General features: G+C 32.8%; 1 protein-coding gene and 1 pseudogene across 16 annotated transcripts in view; one reads left to right on the plus strand and one right to left on the minus strand.

Annotated features, from left to right (window-relative positions):
• LINGO2 (leucine rich repeat and Ig domain containing 2) overlaps window positions 1-19,660 on the minus strand; it is a 1,061,594-nt gene that overhangs the window by 621,645 nt on the left and 420,289 nt on the right. The gene's annotated exons all lie outside the window — the stretch shown is intronic.
• Window positions 11,391-13,545, plus strand: LOC118615081 (annotated as a pseudogene).

The raw sequence follows: 19,660 nt of genomic DNA on the forward strand, positions 1-19,660 counted from the left end.
TCTCTGGGAAAGGAGCAAGATAGAATCCAATCCCATCCAGGCGTATTCTCAAAATAGGCATCCCGACTAGCTCTGCAGTTTCTCTACTGCCTTGGCCCTTTTACAGAAGGCAGATAGAGAAGAAGTGGAAGGGGGGGAATGTAAAACATAGAAAGCAGCAAGGAGAGGGGGAATATAGAGATGGGTTTTGTGTCCGGATATGGAAATAGACATCTGGCTGCTGGAGCTGCTGATCCACATTTAGTCAGACCTACACTGGATGAATCAACTCCTGAGCTAGAGCAAAAGTACCAGTCATACATCTAATTATTAGATGTCTACATAGCTATAGATATTGATGTAACTAACCATGATATTTTTTTCCAAGAGTTTCACTAAAAAATGGAGTTTCATCAGCCAATGAAAAAGTTTGACAAAAACTTCCCAAAATATGTTTCTTTAATAGTTCAGCCTAAATAGTATCTGAAGAATCTTGAAAGGAAAATCTATAGAAATTAAGAAGTATAGAGTCAGGAGAAATAGGCTCAGAGAATATTTATGATTCAATCACCCATAAGATAATTTTAGTCTAGAAGGATCCATAAAATACTCTGATCTCAATCATACTTGAACCTATTGGGAAGTAGAGATCCGGAGGAACTGAGTGACTTGCTGATAATAAGCTAAGCTGAGAGCAGAACCTAGGTCTCTAGAGCCTATAATGAGTGTTCTCTAAATTATCTCACCCTCAGAAGACACTGTGGACAATGTTCGAACATTATAGTTAGGTTTCTATTCAGCTCTTTCCTGGAATGGCTGACCCTAGGGTGTATATAGTCCTCAGGAAAAGAGATGCAACCCTTTATAAGAAATGGCCCTATGAACTCATCACAGTCTCGGTGATGCTGCTCAGTCATTGAACAATGGGACAACATTACAGCCCTGGAAATGACTTGAAAGCAGGTGGAATAGGCCTGATGCAGCTGCACTGGCCTTTTGTAAATCTGTTTCATATTTACTAGACTGTGTCTTACTTGCACATTGGTGGCCTTGTCAAATCTTTGCTTTAAATGTTTTACTTCTTACAAAGTAATCTGTTAATGAAAGGGTCATAACCAAATTCTACATTCAATTTTTATAGGTCATCTCATAGGCTTTTTACTCACTTCTTCCTATTATAAGATATTGCTTAGGAATCTTGAAGAAGTTTTAATTAATTTTCCTGAAACCTTTCTTTCTATCATAATTCATTTTGTCAAACACTTTTGTTATTATGAATATAATTCTATAGTCATGAGTCTGTATTTTATGTTCTCAGCAATATGATTTGACATTTATAAAACAGGGAAATGTTGGTCATTCTAAATATATCACCACATTTAAAATAGTGTATAAAGATTTATGGAACTATACTAATTATGATGACTAATAAGTGTTTAGATTATTTTAAATATATGTAATAAGAAAAAATCATATATAATACATAATAGGAATAATTTTATATTAAAATTTAATTTTAGAAAGCTGATTCTACTTCTCTGACAGAACTGTCTTTATTATTTTAAAAACAGGAATTGAAAAAAATCAAATGTTAAGCAAAACTACAATGAAATATCTTTAAATTAAGGGGAGCAACATACATATTCTCTGATGTAAATTATGCAGTTAATTGGTAGAGTAATAAAAATTGGAGAAGAGCTGTAAAGAATGGTTTTGTTTATTTCCACCTCCCCCTATCCTGAGATAATGACAGAAAGAACCCAATGCTATAGCTTAACATTCTATAATCTATTTCTGGTATTTTTCTTTTGTGAATGATAATTACATTTTGATTTTTTTTCAATCATGAAAATGGAAATGACCTTGATAGAGTATTTATTCAAACCCAAAGGATACAGGCAAGATTGAATTCAAAGGTTCCAAAAACTGTTGCCTTATTTTTAAAGAAATGTCTTCTGAAAAAGTCTCTGATATTCTCCAATAGTTATACCATTTATTTATATGTTCCCTAATATTATACCCAAAGCTTTGCCCACCGTTTTACCAAAACTTCATATTAAATTAGTGCACTATTATCTTATTGCTATTAACTTATCTAAGGGATGAAAGGAATTTCTCAAGTCATAAACTCTCTCCACATTTTAGGCAATCACCAGCAACCAAGCAAGACAAATGAGCCTATCTAAATGTGCAGCCAGGTTTTGTGCCAGCCCTGTCCCTGTGAACTACATACTGATCCCTAGATAGTCACATCATTGATGTGTCTGGTTTTGCATTCTACTTCTTCTATTAAAAATGACCTTCTCCTGTTTTTTCATGAAAATATCATAAGGATTGTCTTTTTATGAATTTCTCTAAGTTTATCCTTAAGTCAAGCTGTCTAAGCACCCCACTCCAAACAAGGATATTATTGCCCATTCCCTCTTCTATGCTCCCAAATGATCTGAAGCGTGCTTCTATTATTACACTTACATTTTCACAATTTGAACTGTTAATCACAAACTAAAACTATGGTTCTGTCCCAATGCCTACCATATAACCATGGATTAATAATTGTTGTTGAAAAAATAATCCTGTATATGATGTGTCTATAAAACCAAAATGAAAGTCTGATGTAGAATGCAATCAAATTTTATTGAGTTTTGTTATTCACTCATTCAGCATCTGCTATGTAGCAAACACTTCCAAGTACTTTGTGCTTTCTGTAGAGATGGCATGAGAGAAACTAAATGCTTAGCAGCCTAAAACATAAGAGATACTAATTAAATATTAACATATCACTTTTATCCTTCCTCTTCCCAGTTTCTGCGACCATTTCTTACATAAAGTCAAATAACATATTTGAAGAATAGTCTTATTCTTTAAATTCATATAAAGATTTATTAAAATGAGCTTCTCTTTCAATTTTTGGGCCTTTATATTTTAAACCAATTTCTGTATCCCTTAAGTTATTGTATGACTCTTATGCATAGAACAAATTAAAAATAGCTAGTTTTAGTCTACCAGGTTCTTAAAATTTTATTTTTTCACTCTTACATTATTATTTTTAATCTACTCTTCCTTTCCAATATTATATTTTCCCTTTTGTTTCCTTCAACTTCTTCAGTCTAAAAGGGACAAGACTCTCATGAAGTAATTCACAGGAATATGCAAGTGATATAAGAATGATTTCTCAGATGAATCTTTTTAAAATAGGAGATCAACTATCAGAAATTTAAAAACATGAATCCCTGATATGAAATTTCAGAGGCTATGGGCACCTGGTGGAGGAGAGGTAAAAGGCACAGTAGTTCAGAGAGATCTGAGAGAGTCATATAGACCTGAATTTGAATCTCAACTCTACCACTTACCAGCTGTGTAATTTGGGCAAGTTGTTTAACCTATGTGAATCACAAATTCTCCAATTTCAAATGAGCAATTATGCTAAAAAATAGGTATTAATTTATATAAAGTCAAAGCACAGTGTCTGGTATATAATAAGTAATCAATTTATAGCTTAATTAGTTATTATTAACAAAAACATAATAAATCAATATCCTTCTCAGAATTTTAAGTTGCCATGAAATAGCATCTGCTTTTATAAAAATTACACTGCATAGGGTTACTTATGAGAAAAATCAGTTATGTTAGCATTCCATTGGGTCTTTCATTTAAAATATATTAAATTTCTATGGTTTCAGAAACATATCACATCTCTCTAGTAATTAATCTTCACACAGACATTTAATTATTTCTAAATCTTAGTTATTTTAGAGAATGACCCCCTTTGTTCTGAAGATGCTCCCTAGAACTCCTTAAAGTGAATTTTGTATTTTCCCCTTCAGTTATATTCTAAGTCAGAGATCCTAAAAATGCCTTACAGATTTGGTAACAAATCATCTAACTATATTTTTATATGTTGTGTGTGTGTGTGTGTGTGTGTGTGTGTGTGTAGGTATATAAGTCTAGACATATGGATTATCTTACCATTCCTTGATTTCTGTTATGAAAACTCGCTTGTACTATTACCTGTAGGCTCAGTACTAAAAGCCATGCCTACTTTCTAGAATTCATTAACTTGGGTGTCGTGTGCCTGTATGATAAAGTTTAATCCACGTGTGCATGTATGTGATGTGAGTGTGAGGGAGGTGGTTGTGGAAAAAGAATTAATAATAAAAAATTCTGGAGGTATAAATTGGACAGTTTTATTATAGAAGCTTAATTTTCTTTCCTTCTGCCATTTTGTTGCACTGTATGGAGAATGAGAAAATTAATCAGGCCCTAAGATCTAGTAATTGGATATCACATGTAAAGATTCCCAAGCCTTATATCTTCTTGATATAATTGATGAAGACATTCTAAGTACAATGTAAGTCTCTGTGTTAAGCATAATATAATGCAAATGCTTGACCAGATGATTTTGTAAGGGCAATATCCATTTTTCAAAATTAAACAACTGACATTTTAAATGCCCAAAGGCTCTAGTACTGTACATATTATTGATTAAACTGACATTTTAAAATTACTATAGTGCAAAAAAGCTTATTAAAATAGAAAACTAAATTTTCTTGACTTATAATAGCTCAAAATTGGCCTGAACACAAATAGTGCAAATGTTTGGCAAATGTACCAGGTGGAACTTTGTATTAATATTCAAAGGTCCTCAGGTAAGACTTCATTTCCTAGAGTACAATTTTGGGACTGTTTTCAAACTACATAGATGTATAAGCAGTAAGCAAAATGCCTGGCTACTAATCCTGGACTGTGCTTTTTATCTACAATGAATATACAACTTTTAGACAAAATCCTATACTTTACTACTTTTTAAAGTCAATGATAAACCTCTAAATTCAGTTTCACATTGAACATTTTTGTCTGATAAGCTTTCTGGAATACTCGTTTTGGCCCTCTTGGCTTAAATTATACTAGAACAATTTTAATAATCATTTCCAGTGATAAAAGTATCTAAACACCCATACATATTGAGGATCTGATTTTAAAACAGTGGGATTTATGTTGACTATATGAAAAATATATCTTTAAAACACCCACCATTTCAGATTCTGCATCACACTTGTAATAAGAATTCAACTTAACAGGGATGAGTTAATAACTACTTTTCAAAGTATTTGTATTATTGACCGTATCCAGGAGACAAGTAGAGGAGATGACAAAAATACACCTGGACAATAAAAAATAACATTGGATTAAAAGCTAACAGTGTAATCCACGACTATCTGTGGAATTTGGGCAAACTATATAGGTTAGGAAACACTGGTATTATTTATATCATAGATGACATGCCAGCTCATATTTGGGGCTGAGGACAACTTTATATGAGGGAGAAATATGAATGATATTGTACTAGAGAGAGACATTTTTATACTTGAAAATATACTATTCTCTTTACAAGGTTAGGGATTCACCGTCACTATAACTAAAATTAACTTCAACTTAATTTTCAGTGTTATATTTAAAGTTTCAAGTAATGTACATAAATAACCATGCCAAGTGAAATTCTTTAGTTGTTTTTTAAATGCCAAGAATGGAAATTATGAGAAACAGAGATTATCATGAATACTATGCCAGAGGCCTTTCTGTAATATGTCTTATGGAAAAAAAAAAAAGAGAGAGAGAGAGAGCAACAGAGAGTTGTTCATGAGAGTCATCTTCCTTTACTGATTATTTGAATGAACATACATAGGCCATTCATCCTCTTTCTCTCTCTCATCTGTCTTACTCCACAATATGCTTGTTGCTGAGTCTATCACATTAATCTTTGCATGTTCTTTGTCCATGGACACAATTAATCAATGTAGGCTCGAATTAAATGACTGTATATGCAAATGACCTAACAATTATGGTGGGCTTTTTTTTTTTTTTTTTTGGTATGTTTATTTTGGTTTAAGTGAAAATGTAGAAGATATGACTATCATTCACTATTTTGATGCCAATTTTATTTTCTTATTCTCTGAAACAGGTTTATACAATAACTTAGTTTTATTAAATAAGGTATAAAGATTATGCCAAAAACCACAAATTGAAAAGCTGCCAAGTTATAGTTTTCAGCATGGACTCAGTGAATAGAAAAAAGGAGAAAGAAGTATTAGCTGCATAAAGCATGGGGAAAAGTAAATGGGCTGAAACTTTGCAAAAATTTCAGTTAACTTTGAACAATCTCTTGAAATTTTGAACCAAACCTTCATCCCTTAAAACAGTTGTATGCTCATTTCTATAATTACATATGTAGTAAAAACTGAACATACACAGTTGCTGCAGGCTACAATAAACACTGAAAAGCAGAAATGCATTACCTCTGGCTGAGTGTATCACAGTGACCCTATTACAATCTTTTAAGGATTAATTTTATCATCTTAGCTCATTAGTTCCCTAAATAGCATTTGTCATGACAAAAGGGAGCACTTAAAAGGAAATACTTCACAGTCAAACATGAACTCAGCCAAGAACAAGCCCAGAAGTTATCAAAACAAAGCTTCACGAATTTGAAATAAATTACCTTGCTTGGGCACTAACTGAATAATGTGCCTGTGTTTTTTTAGTGCCTAAACATAATCTATTTGCCTCAGGCTTTCTCTAGACCTAAAATCTCATGAATCTCATGCTGTCAACCGTTATTTGCAACCATACTCCTTTAAATGGAGAAGTGTCATTGCTTCAGGTAACATGATTTCACTAAGAGAAATTGCCTGAGGAAGGATGCAGGTGTATCTGCCATTCAAAAGCCCAAAAGGTATGTTCCTCATTTAAAAATAAACTCACTTAAACAATGAGAACTAATTACCACATTAATTTATCTCAACACATCTAAGTACAGGTAGGCAGACATAATAACATGTATAAACTACTAAGCAAGCGAAATAAAAAGTCTACTGTGAGTCACCTTCACAGTACTGCACAAGTACCCATGAAAGCCATATTTTAGGTTTCGTTCTGTAGTTTCATTAGTATTATTATACCAACATCTGTGCTCATGTGGCTCCATAATGCTTTATTTGTCTTTATGCCCTTATCTCCGTATGTGTGGTGGACACACTCTAGGGTGGCCTCCCATGATCCTCATCTGCTGGTGTTCATGCCCTTGCAAAATCCCTTTCTCTTGATTGTGGATGGAACTTACAATTTGAGTCTAACTGACAGAATATGGAAAAGGCGATGAGATATCATGTATCTTTCAAAATTATATTGGATCCTATTAGCTGACTTTTTCTAGTCTATTCTAGTCTGTGCTGCTGCTTTGATAAGTAAGCCATCCTTCTAGGGAAGCCCACATGACAAGGGACTGTGAGTAGTATTTAGGAAATGTGAGCAGCCTTTAAGAGCTGACAAAGTCAGTCAATAGAGGCTTAGGATGTCCTCCAGCTATATCCCAGGGTCCGACAACTATAAAAAATGAATCTGTTAACCAACTGAGAGCTTGGACATAGATCTTCCCCAGTTGAGCCTCCAGATAAGAACACTGGTTGACCTTTTCCTTTCAGACTTGGATGATCCTAAGCAGCGAACCCATATAAGCTGGGCCTAGACACCTGACTCAGATAAACTGTGAGATAAAAGTTTGTGTTGTGTTGTTTTAAACTACTAAATGTGTGGCAATTTGTTATGTAGCAACAGAACACTAATACAGTGTATGTCAGAATAAGGTAGTATCATTCACGGCTAATAGTACTACCATCCAATCCTTCAACCCTTCTCCTTCAGTCAATTAGTCATCAAACCCATTATCTGACATGTCATTTGATTATTATTATTTTTTTTTATTATTTCATCCCTACCAACTGTCATTGTCCTAGGACAGGCCTTCTTCATTTCTCACCAGGAAAATTATCAGAGTCTGCTTCTAGAGCATTTTCTTCTCCCTTCATGAATAGTTTTACAAATAGTTTTCAATGCTATTTCTAGAATACATCTTAAGAAAACTATGAAATAAAAATATAGACTTTGTCTTTGGAATTTCTACCTCTTTTACTGTTCTCCCCATTCCATTCTATCTATTCCCATTTACTTAGGCAAATTCCTCAGTCTTCTGATTTATCCTTCACTCCTTCTGACAATGAACCTTTAATAGACCTCACAACCCTTCACAGGATATAATGACATCCTACTTCTGAGGGTTGAAAGACCATAATAGCTTAATTCTAATTACATTTTAATAGAGTCAGACAGACACACTGCCATCACACAGTGTTTTTTCAAACATATCTTACTAGCAAAAAACATTATTATAAATGAAGGTAAAAAGAAATTTCAATATATAGAACAGATAAAAGCAGGATTGACTGTAGATGGTGTTGTGGTGGGATATGTGGGTGGGTTTGTAGAAAACCCAGTGAAATGCTGGCCTAACATCTACTATGCCCTTTAACACACACAGTGTCAGCCCAGCAGCAGCTCTGATGAACCATAGGGTTCTGGGTATTTAAAAATTACTGCTTTAAACTAAAATAATTATTCTCTAATAAAGATATATTATAATGATTATCGAGAGAGACAGGTAGACATTTGTAATTGGTCATTTTGCTAAATTTTAATTCATAAGATGCCAGTTTACCTTTAAATTCTTCACATTCTCAAATCACATATAAACCTACTGTACTAATTTCACCAACTTTGATTATTTTCATGACAGCTGATCCTTAGGTAAAGTTTATTTGTGGAAACAGAAGTATTCATGAAATGTAGGCTTTTTCATTCTTTCTCACATTACAGTAAATGCACTTGAGGCCATCACTGACCTTGACTGTATTGAATCAAAAATTGACTTTTTTTTCTCCCTATAGCCTCTATTCTCCATATGCAAGCACAACTTTCTGTCTTAATCACCAATAGAATGTTTTGCTTAGCCTCTATACTGTATCCTTAAGAAAATGAGGCAAGAGGGGAATTGTTTTTTGAAAAGAACCATCATATCATATAGTACAAATTTAAAAGAATATTCATTTTATATATTAGTGATTTTGAGAATCTTGGCTAACTTATGTGTATAATATTTCACAAAAGTTATTTACATCTTCAAGTGCAGTTTTAGCAAAAAGGATTTTGAAAGCTTGCATATAAATAGGGATGCATCTGGCTACTGATACTGTAATAGATTATTGTTTATTAATGACAATAGTAGCATCAGCTGCTAGGATTTATTGAATTCTTCCTATATGCCAGAGCAGAGCTAATGGTTATATATAATGAAATTTATCAATAACTCTTATAAGGAAGTTGTTATTACCTCCATCAAACAAATTACAAAACAGACTAAAGTGCACGAGGAAACTTTAAAGCAAAGACTTCTACTAAGTCCTAGAGATGGTGACTCAGCTCTCATTACCTCCAAAGCCTTTTTTTCTGTATCACTGGCTTAACTCTGGAATGGAATGAAATAGCGCAAAAATGTTAAATGAATGATAATTTATAGTAATTGATATTCGCCCTATGGTATCCTTATATCAATTCCTAGATACCAACACCATTAACTTTCTTTAGATATCAGCTTCTTTATCATTAGTTGTTCTTTTCAAAGCTATATTAAGTTACCAGAATCCTTTTCTATCCTTCTGCTCTCAGCTGGTTACTCAAACAGTACTTTGCCACCAAATCACTTATAACAAACATACATATCAAGATCCTCCACTATTCATTCTCCATAGTCTAACTCCACTATTTAGAGAAAACCTTCTTTGCACAGTTTTGATAAGGGGAACATGTAAACTGCAGGTTATTTTGCTATGTTTCCATTATGATAAAATGGATGTATCTAAAATTATACATGAATAAGATTAGCAAAAGGAAAAACAAATTTATTAAATCCAAAACATTTTACATTTATTCCAAACCTTCAGTTAACTTCTCAAATTAAATGTTTCCAATACAACCTCAAGTTGATTTACTGTTTTGTTTACTCACCCATGAATGCATGAATTCATTTCTGAACATATAATAGAAATTAGGAAAACTTGTGTGATAATACAATGAATGGAGCCTGTTTTCAGTGAACTTACACTCTAATAGAGATAAGACAAATAATAAAGACCCATAATATTAGGATAAGAGGATTAAACATTCACATAATGACAGATATAAGGCATTATTGGAAGTTCAGACTAGATAATCATTATTGCATATAAGTGGGATTCAAAGATGCTAGATAGGTAGCAGAAAGCTAGACATCTTTAATGTCAAGCCAAAAAGCTGTTTAAATAATTAAATGTTTACCTTCACTGAAAAGAAATTAAGATGAGCTAAATGCCTGAATTTTTGTTGTCAGAAACAATATAGATTTTCCATTATAAAAGTGGCAGGACCTAAATTTTTATTCCTTGGCGTGGTGACTTTGCCTCTATTACTCCCTTAGCTGGTATGTCCCTGAGTTATCCATCTCTAAACCTCTATCATCTATCTATCTATCTATCTATCTATCTATCTATCTATCTATCTATCATGTATCTATCTATCTATCTACCTACCTACCTACTTACCTATCTATCCAGGTATATATTTATATATCTATATGGATATATATTTTTACTTTATTTTCAAGGAAATGCATAAGTAATTCATATACTCTTCATATTTAATCTTCTGGAATTCAGAAGTGGAGTATCATAATCTTTTATAAAATTTTATTAAAAAATATATTATGCTTATCTATTCAAGTAAACTTTTATTTTTGAACTGATTAGAACTTTATGTGAATTCACAGGACAACTAGAGTAGAAATTCAATTTAAAACCAGAGACCTCAATATAAGATAATGATCCCTAGTTCTGTTCTCATTTCCTCTTCTTCCTGGTGTTCTATCTGCCCCTGCTTCTTATTTACTCACTTTGTCACCGTACCCCAGAATTTCTGGTCAGCATATCTTCTTGAAACAGATTAGATATTTTTTCAGAGTTAGGGTACTGAATGTAACTTCTGAAAACGGAATTTTATTTTACACAATTAATCTTACTTTGAAAAAAAAAGTCATTTTATCTACTTTTTTTTTTTTTCTAACTACCACCAGGCTATCATCCCAAAGGCTCTAAGGTTTCTTAGCATTAAACTGTGTCACCAGCTATCCTTGCTTACAAGAACTGAAGAGGATTCCTATCTGTAAAGATCAAAATGCAAAGCACAAAAAATGAGATGGTGATGTGGCATTGTATGCAAAAGGACTGAATGAAGCAGAGAAATAACTACGCATGCCTAAAAGACTTTAGCCTCTGAGTGACACAGTCTGTAAACACAGAAGGCTTCTCCCCAGCTTGGAAAACGGTGCCCATTCCCTGATCAAAGAAAAAGTTTCTGCTCTGTTTAACCTAATGCAGACTTGTTCTATTGGCATGAATGTCACTGGGAAAAAAGATTTTGGTTTGTATTCAAAAGGGTCAGTAATGAAAATGTTTTATAATGAATGCTTGAGTTTTTTGAGTTTTTAAAAAATTGATACCAATGACAGATACCATCCAAAGCCAGGGCTACATATGGTTTCATCAGAAAGACATTTAACAGATCTCAAGAGAAATTGTAATAAATCAACAGAGCTTCCAAGGAAAAATGAATCAACTATTGAACAAGTAAATAAAAAAAAATGGAGTGAAATTTAAGTTTTGAGACTAAGAATGCCCCTCTGTAAGAGGCACCCGAAGGTTTTGATGGGAAAACACTCTTGAATAGGGGACATGCACTTAAATTAAATCAGCTTCACCTTGTATATATAATTGATAATACCTCTAAGCCACAAGAATTGAGTTCAGGGGATCTAAAAGTTAATATTTTTCAGAATTCTTGTGTGACCGCAGTGTGACACAGTCAAATAAAGTTCCAATTGTTCCACCAGAAGAATCACAGATTTCAGACACACCTTGCCTCTTGATGAGAAAGGACATGTAACATGGAACTAAAAACATCCTACCCATGTCTGACTCATCTGAAGGTAAATCCTCAGATATCCACTATCAAACAGTGAGAACTGTGAGTTTAACACCAAGGCCCACAACACAAGTTGAAACTCATGATCTTGTGGATCAACATAACAGTTCACCTTTATTCAGAGCACCCCTCAGTTTTACTAATCCTATGATTGGACACAGAAAAAAGGAACTTTGATGGTGCCGTAACCAAGAATAAAACTAATATTTCAACAGCAAGTGTCACAGTTTCTGATGCCAGTAGTAACCAAAATAATTTCTACAATGAAAGTATCACCAATATCCATTAAGAGACATGAGATAGCTGGAACAATGTATTCAGAAGCTGAAAAAGATGTTGATATTAATGCAGATTCACTTCCTCCCCTACCTAAAAGAACCCCCAAATATTCTGTATTGGCATGTGAACATAACACACCTGGAAGATCCAAATGGAGTGAACTTCAAGCTAAAAAGGAGTGTGAACAACAAAAGTCTGGAGGCTTGATAACCTCTGACAGTGAAAAATGTGATCATGTAGCAGGAGGAATTCACACAGAGACTTGTTCAGTATGTCTACTTTCAGTAACAAGGAAGATCAAATATTGGAAAATCCAACAGAAGCCACATATATTATTTTTTTGTAATCACTGTGGAAAACCCAAAGGACCAAGAGATCCACCTTCAGAATGGACATGATTCAGGCAGCTAATAGACAGTTTATACTGGAAAATCCAAGTGAAACTGAAAGCCAGATTTATAGTATTTCATCTTAAAAATGTGGGACTAATAGCAGTGTAGATTTGTTACCTTAGGACTTTGTTCTGGGACCATCTACTTGTTTTTGGAAAAAAAAATATTGCACATGGTTTCTTTTATAACTTAAAGTATTACTGCCTTAATGTCTCTTAGCTCTGTTACATGCTGCTTGTAGACATATTAATATAGTAATACTTTTATGATAAATTGAGTTTAAGGACTACTCTTTTGTTAATGTTTCATCATGTACGCATTATTTTGTAGACTTACAGGGCAAGTATGTATATGATTTGATACAGCTGTTGTCATAAATATTACTAACAAAAGATGCAAAAAATTTCTAAATTGTCTGAATCTTTGTGTACCTTATTTGTAAATTATTTGCCCTGAAGTTTTAGAAAATAGTTCTGAATTTTAAAATTACTGGAATCATGATCCTAGCATTACAAGTTATCAGAGATCAACTATTTAAATGATAAAACATTTTAAAATTGCAAACAAAAGTTATTTTTATATTATATACTGTCGAATTGTCCATATGAATTGTCCTTGGTTTTGTTTAGTCATGGAGGTTCACTAGGTGCCTTGGAATAATACTGAATTCTCTTAGTTTGTGTATGTTATTTTAATATTTGAACTCAACTGAGATTAGAAGACTATCAAAATATATATATGTATGTTTCAAGATATCCAAGCTGCCATTAAAAAACAAAAACCAACAAACAAAAATTGGTACTCTCTCTTTCCAAACAATAGTTCATTTCCAAAAGTTCAAGTCTTTGTTTAAAAATAAATCAATCAAAGTTGCTATCTTGGAAAAAGTGTTGTGAAACACATTTGCCCATTTTTAACTGAAGTAGAAACACCATTAAAGAAAATCAGGGTAGCATCTCTAATATAAGATATGTTAAGGAGTCACATTTCATTCTCACTCTAACTCCTGATAGGCTTTTGTTAAATGAATTCTGTATCATCGGGAGAACTGTAAAAGTTAATCAGCTCAAGAAACCCCAGGGCACTTCTTATTGCTGCAATACTTTATAAAATTTTTCTAACTTTAAGTAAAATACAATATTACTTCTTACAAATAAGCATAACTTTTTCTCTAGACTATTTCATAGTTTGGCTTTAATAGCTTAAGCTTAAAACAATACACATGAACTTGTATGCAAAATTCTATCACAATCAATGAAGGGTTCATTGATGGAATCACTATTAAATATTTATAATTGGTGATATCTCTATATAAAAGTGGCCCTATTCATGAACTACTTAGACTCAAAGAGGTATCTCATAAGGTTACACATTTGCAATGCTAAAAAGACACAATATATGTGAACAATGCATATACATTTATGAAGATTAAATTCCATAAAAATCTGGGAGATTGACTACATGAATTTTAGCTTTTCATACTTTTTTCCTACTTGATTAAAATTTTCACAATAATATTCGTACCATCACTATTTTATTTGCATTATAAATACATATATAATAAGCCACATGTATTTTAATAAGCCATGAGCACAAGTCTCTCATACATCTCTAAATTAGAGTTCTGTTAATCAAAAAATTATTATACTTTTTCATTGGAAAAACAAAATATTCAGGTATATATTTAACAAAATATATATGGTATTTATATGGAGAAAAAGACAAAACTCTGATGAATGAAATTAAATAATTAAATTAATGGAGAGATATGATGGATTGCATTAATTGGTTTTTGAATGTTGAACCAGCCTTGAATACCTGGAATAAATCCCACTTGGTTATGGTGTATAATTCTTTTTGTACACTATGGGCTTCAATATGCTATGATTTTATTAAGAATTGTTGCATTTATGTTCATGAAATATATTCATCTGTAATTTTTGTCTCTTGTTATTATTATTATTTTGTTTGTTTTGGTATTAGGTTAATGGTGATATAATAGAATGGATTGGGAAGTATTCCCTCTATTTTTTATCTTCTGGAAAAAATTATGAAAAAAAATTAGACTAATTTCTTCTTTAATGTTTTGTAGCACTTACCAGTGAAGCCATCTACTTTTTTTTTGGAATTTTATTAATATTGATTCAGTATCTTTAATAGATATAAGCATTTTCATATTGCATATTTATTCATATGTGAGTTTTGGCAATCTGGGTCTTCTTACTAGTCCATTTTACCTAGGTTATCAAATTTATGGGCATAGAATTGTTTGCAGTGTTTCTTCGTCACCTTTTAATGTCCATTAGGTACAAAGGATCTGTAGTGAAGTCCCTTCTTTCATTTCTTGTATTTATAATTTCAAGGCTTATCAATACTTTTTATCTTTTCAGAGAATCAGCTTTTGGTTTGTTGTTTTTTTCCATTAATTTCCTGTTTTCAATTTCATTGCTTTCTGCTCTAATTTCTATTATTTTTCTTCTTGCTTACTTTAGATTTAATATGCTCTTCTTTTTCTAGTTTCTTAAGATGGACTATTAGATGACTATTTTCAATCTTTGTAAACATATATTCAATATTATAAATTTCTATACACTGCTTTTGCTGTATCCTGCAAATTTTGATTAGCTGTATTATCATTTTTATTTAGTTAAAAGGAATTTTAATTTTTTATAGAGATTCCTTTTGATCCATGTACTATTTAGAAATAAGTTTTTTATTCTCCATGTATACTGGAGTTCTCCAGCATATCTCTCTGTTATTCATTTCTAGTTTAATACCATTGTGGTCTGTGAAGATACACTGTATGACTGCCATTCTTTTAAATTGTTAAAGTATGTTTTATGACTCAGAATGTGTTCTTTCTTGAATATTCTATATGAACTTCAGAAAAATAAGTATTCTTAATTAAATAAAGCTGTCTATAGATATCAATTATATCCAGTTAAATGATGGTGATTTTGAATTCAACTATGTCCTTAATGATTTTCTGTCTGCTGGATTTGTCCATTTTTGATTGAAGGATGTTAAGCATTTCACATGATTCAATTTTCTCTCCTTTCATAGTTTATCAGTTATATTTCTTTTTTTATCCTTTCAGTGGTTGCCCTAAATTTTGCAATAAACATTTAGAGCTAATCCAAGTCTACTTCCAGTTAACACTATAATACTTCATAGACAGTATAAGTGCCTTACAATAACAAAATAGTCCTAATTCCTCCCTTGTATTATTTCTGTCATTCATTTCACTTATATATAACCTATAGTCATTAAATACATTATCTTATATTTTGAAAAAAAAAACTTATCTGTTAGATCAATTGAGAAGAAAAATAATTTTATTTATCTTCAGTTTCCATTTCTCTGCTTACATTTTCCATCTGTTTTTGCACATTGTCTACCTTGTTTGTTAAAGCCCTTAGTTTATTTATAATAAATTTAAAAAAAATTCTTATCTGATAATCTCAACATTCTTGCCATATCTGACTCTGGTTCTAATGCTTGCTCAGTTTCTTCAAACTGTGTTTTTTGTTTTTCAGTATGGTTTACAGTTTTGTTTTGTTTTTCTTGATAGTCAAACATGATGTACCAAGTAAAAGTAACTGCAGTAAACAAGACTTTAGTAAAGTTGTAATGTCATCATTGGGGCTCATCAGAGTTCAATGTTGTCCCAGAAGTAGGAGAAGGGAGAGAGATAATGATGGCATAGATATGTAGTTAGCATTTTCCTTGGTTCTTTCTCAAATGACTGCTGTGAAGAATCACAGGTCATTGACATTTAATAGTTTTATTAAAAATATATTTTAGAAAGGCCAAGTATTCTCCCAAAGAGGCACATGACCCCAGCACTGTAACCAACACAAAGGGACCAAAATGGCCATGAAAAGGCAAAAAGGCCTCAAAAGGCCACCAAAAAAAGAGAGAACCCAGAAGGGGAAAAAGGGGGCAAAAAGGGGAGCCAGAAGGGCAAAAATGGCCCAGAAGCGGGAATGTCTACTTTATATTTGGTTCCAAAGGCATTCCTAGGTGATTGGTGAGGTCATTTTGATTGACACGTGGCTACCATATAACACTGCTTAGTGTACATAGGCTGTGCCCCTGTTCCTTTGTTTCTCCTGTAGCTCACGTGTGATTAGCCATCTAACAGTAGTAATAAGGTGTAGAGGGAGGGGCAGTAGTTCTATAGTCCTGTGATTAGGTCTCAGGGTTTTCATAAGTTTGTCCCCTTGGATTGTAAACTTCACAAACTTCTCAGTCTCAACTAACCTCTCTCAGTGTGACAAAATAGTTAGAATGGGCTGGATTTGGGTATTTCCCTTCCTCTAGGTCAGTTGGACTCTAATAAAGCCCCTAGGGTTAGGCTCTAGTAAAGTAATTTCTCTTGCAGGTAAGCCTATGACAAAATGGCTGCTTTTCCCCTCTCCCTGCCTAAAGTACAAAAGGATTTTTCTCCAGTCTTCACTGTCAGAATATGGTACAGCTCCTGGAGGTAAAATTCATTAATTACAATTAAGATTTTCCTACCCTAGTACTGGTTCCCACAGAGTTTTCTGCTCATGGGTTTCTACTCCAGTAAGTAGTTTTTTTCTGTATCCAGTCTGTCTGTCTCCTAATTTTTGAGACAAGAGTTTATCTTGTGACCTTGCTTCTCTGAAAGACCTGAGAAGTATTGCTATTTTTTTCCAGTTCATTCGAATTTTTAATTATTGTTAGGATGGAATAGTGACTTTCAAGTTCTTACATGCCACCCTGGACTCTAATTTTTTTTCAAACAATAAAAATAATTTACAAACTGAGGGCATAAATGCTCCATACCTCATTAATGTTTGTATTTATAACCCCATGCTAGTAAGCATCATATATTTGTGGCTTTGAAGATATAATATTCTTCCTAAAATGTCCCAATGTCAATTTACTGCTTTTTTCTACTGTCTTGTCTGCCTTTCTCAAGGTTAGTTTCAAACAGTGATTCTGAAAATGGGAAACGGTCTATGAGTTGAAAAACAGAGGAGCTTTAAGGCCCTGGAAAACAACAAAGGCACTGGAATGATAATCATTCAAAAAAGACAAGTACCCAGAGACCATTATCAAGCAATAAAGATGGTTTTAAAGTCATCTCATTCTGATGATAAAAGTTTTCATACTCAGGGACAAAAGAGTGGGATATAATAGTCAAAAACAATTATTATTACTAAAATGTAGCTTTTAAAAATGTAGCCTAACAAAACCAGGTCACTTATCTTAAAATTCCTGGGTGCATTTTCACCAAGTAAAAGTTTAAAACAAACATTTGGAGTTTTTAAAAAAGGATGACTCTTGTCTTCATGATATACATGCTAGACCTTATTTTTCTCCCAAAATAGACTGATTTTCTTCACAACAAAATCTGTTGAGATGGGTAATACTCCTCTTTGAAGTTCTACAGTGTTTTAGAGGACACTTAGCTACTAGGCTAGCCACCCTTACAGAGTCACTTTTCTATATCACTCACTCATCTACCATATTTTGACTTGGAGCACACTCATAAGTCATGGTTTCACCTTGGTTAATGTTTAGGTTCTCAAACTATTAGCTCTGATGCTGGACCATTCATCATAACTTTATCTGCCTCTTACATGAACTGTTGTCTCTAAGGGTCCTTTTTCTTTCATATGTACCTCAATTTGCAATTATGAATTCATACAATGTAATGATTTATAATAAAAAATTCACAAGTATGGTGACTGCTTTTGCCCACCACTGTACTCCTATATCCTCAGCATTTGGCAAAGAATAAGTAATAAACCAATATTTGTTGAATGAATAAGATAAACATCAATGTGTATCATAAAATCATTGTATCTACCAGCCAGTTAACCTGGTGGGGTTCTAATGGCATGGTACATATTAATAGAAATAAAGATAGTCACAACATGAGGGGTGAAAAGCACCCATACTTAGGCTTCACAGCGTTTCCCAGGATCAATGTTTCTGCATTGCCCAATAGATAAATGCATGAATTCTCCTAACAATCCAGTTTCTTCTACACTCTCCTCCTGATATGTACACATTTCTGAGAGTCTTTCAAAGTAACTTATATATTCTTATTTCCACTCTCTACTTTGGGTAATTAAAACAAACAAACAAACAAACAAACAAATAAACCTTAAGGAGTGCTATAGTGAGTACTGATCCATTTTTCTTTTGCGCTGTACGTTTCAAATTCCCAAGGATCGTGACTCAGTCTGCTCAAGGTCTTGTCCCCCCATTGTCATTCTTCTCAATTATGAGATGCTGCCTGGTCTGTTTGGAAGCCTGAAAGATGAATGAATACCTCAGGGTGCTATATCAGTATTTATTGTTGGGATGGTGAAGGGTGGCAAAAGGTAGTACCATAAAAAAAAAAAAATCTGTGCCGAGAATTATAGAAAACAGAAAGGGACTCCCAGGGAGTCCTGCATTTATTGCCACATGGAAGCCCAACTGAAATACACACATTAGGTAAAGGGGATCTTGGCAGAATATGCCTCAATGACAAAATACTGCAACTCAAATCATACTAAAATTATTCACTATTAAGAAGAATAGAATAAATGAAAACAAGAAGGCAGTAATAAAGATCTAATTAAATATCCTCAATATATTTTTTAAATTTCGAGTAAACACAACTCATATTTCCAAGTCAACTAAAAGGAACCTTGAATGAAACAAATATTGGCAGAAATTATGTTACATGACATTAAGAATACTCTCCTTAATAAGTTAACAAAGTAGCATACAATTTGAAGGCTTATGACTCAGGCATTAATAGATATATGAAAAAATATATTCCTTAATATATTGAAAATCAAAGAAAGCAGATAAAATATGAATATTAGCAAAATAAAAATAAACATTCCTATTAAATATGCATCATGTATAATTTAGAGATCCACAAGAAAAGCTCCTTTGTTCATCATCTATGAGATTTGTATTATGGGGTTGACCCTTACAGATACCTCATCACTGTGACCATCTTTACCTGTCTGCTTTATGCTTGTCTTTCTCTGTCTACCTGTATAAAGTTTCAAGGCTGATGTCTCTGAGGGCAAATTAAGAACTCCAGTTTGATTATAATAGTATCTCGATGTTAA

This window comes from Rousettus aegyptiacus, unplaced genomic scaffold (assembly GCF_014176215.1).
Source record: "Rousettus aegyptiacus isolate mRouAeg1 unplaced genomic scaffold, mRouAeg1.p scaffold_m13_p_3, whole genome shotgun sequence".
NCBI classification, from domain to species: Eukaryota; Metazoa; Chordata; class Mammalia; order Chiroptera; family Pteropodidae; genus Rousettus; species Rousettus aegyptiacus.